The following is a 2,306-nucleotide window of genomic DNA, read 5'->3' on the forward strand; positions in this document are numbered from 1 at the left end:
GTTTAACTAAATGTAAATATTCTCTATTTTTCTAATGGAAGCACTTAAATGATAGATATGGAAGCACTTAAAGCATGAGAATGGTAAGAATTAGATGTATCAGGTTTTTTTTTTTTTCTTTTTAAATTGCTTATTTTTTTATCATAAACCGGTAAACTTCATAGTTAGCTTTGAGAATAGTCGACTGCTGTTTTCATTCTCTTCTTTTGTAAAAACACTGAGACATATTTTCTTTGTCGATACGTTGAGGAAACTCTGCAGGGTTTGTCTATGCTGTAGGAATTATTTATTGTTTTAATGTATGTTTTATTTTTTCCAGATAACAATCTCAAGGTTTCTGCGTTATCATGCTGATATAAAATGACAGCACCCTTTTTTTTTTTTTATAGAAAACAAAGAGAGGGGTTTACATATTATAAATTACTCTCAGGTAGAAGTTATTTTAGATTAGGTAGATGTGACTACTTGGTTGATGGATACACAATTGATATTCTTTTAGACAACCAACCCTGTACAGAGTGTTACATTTAAAGCAGATCATTGCTAGAGATCACGTTAAATATATTCAGAGTTCATTCTTGTTCTGGTAGAGTCTCCTTGTATTACAGCATATACTACCAGAATAAAATAAAATACGGATTTATGTTGGGTTGATGGTGTAGTTCTTGTCTTGTTTATGCAGTGCCCTTGTTATTGTTCGGCATTCCTAAAGGTGGAGGTATCACCTGCTAATGGCATGGCAATCATTCTGTATTCTAAACTGTAGCCATTCTTTTCATTAACCAATACTTATTTTACAGCCCTGACACTAATTTTTAGTGGACAGAAGTTTCTTCCATCCCCTAAATTGCCAATCTATGTCTTCTAGTTGAGGGAAGGGTTTATTTTTAATAGTTAAATTTTAGGTGGACAGAAAGTCACCTGCTGGTTTCTCCCAGTATTTGTAGACCCCGGCTGGGGTGGTGTCACCATATCCCCTCTCATGGAGAATTCTTAATGTAATCACTGGGTAGCCTGGGAAAGGCTGAAATTGTGCAGCCAAAGGTGGGATCGCTGAGGCGTTAAAGCTCAAGTTTATCTGTTTGTATTTTGCCTTCTCTGGTTCATCCTTTTCCTCCCCTCATCAGCATACTAATGATTATACTAAAATGATTTATACTAAACCTACTAACATTTTAAATAAAGCCTTTCCCTTTGCTTTGCATGTCTTATTTTAGACCTGGTGTTGTCATCAATGGGTTCTTGTGCTTTCCTAAACTAAGTAGGCAGATAATGGCTAGTGGGAAGAGGACAAACTTTAAGTTCTGCTCGGGTAGAGAGGTGAAGTCCCCCTAGACCGCTGTAAGTGCAGGCAGGGAGCTCATCCTAGCTCCAAGCTGCAGCAATGTCGAAGGAAAAGGTCCATAAGACTACAGCCAGGCCACGCCTCCAATACGTTTCACTCCACCCCTTGGAGCTTAATCATGGGGATATCCCCATGATTATGCTTCAAGGGGCAGAATGAAATGCATGGAGTCTGGGCTGAGGCTGCCATTCATCGTGCTTCATGCTCATGGGTCTGCTTCCTAATGTGCGGCCTATGGACCTTTTCCTTTGACGTTGGTGGGAAGAGGCCAGCAGGATTATGTGAATGGCTTCCTAAAAATGAGGGGGGCTCTATCTGACTTGGTGCACCTTCTAATGCACGCTGTGAAAAGCTTGGAGCTTGCAGTGAAATCAGAGTAAGCAATTTCAGGAGAACTGTGAGAGACTGAAGGTAAGGCTGGAGTTTAGATTTAAAGAAAGGCACAGAGTTATCTGGTTAGAGTATGCTTGCATTTCATCCTTGACATCAAGGAAGTAGAAAAAGCTACTAACAGAATTTCCCTTGATTATACATATGTAAAGTGCACACCAAACTTATGAGAAAAATTGGGAATGCCTATGTTTTAAATGCTAGTTACCCGCCCCTTATGGTGATCCTTTGGCAAGAAGTTGGAAGTAAGCATATCATGCAAATGTTATTAATTCCTATTTGCCATCAGCGTGATGGGTAGCCAGAATTTCCAGAAGGAGTTTAGCAAGGACCACCTCCAACAGTATCCAATCAGCAACACTTGCTGACGTGACCTGAGTGAGTAATGCTAAATGGATAGCTTTGGGTTTGACACTGCAAGGAGTGAGGTATAATGATAGAGATATAAGGCAATGGGATTTTCGGCTGGGAGATTAAAAAAAACAAAGGATGAGGCATAGAAAATATAGGATTTGCTTGGGCCCAGACTTCAATTGGGCTTTAAGAGCCACTATACCCAAAATACATGTAG

The sequence above is a fragment of the Pelophylax lessonae genome, assembly GCF_965119305.1.
Source record: "Pelophylax lessonae genome assembly, chromosome: 12".
Classification (NCBI taxonomy): domain Eukaryota; kingdom Metazoa; phylum Chordata; class Amphibia; order Anura; family Ranidae; genus Pelophylax; species Pelophylax lessonae.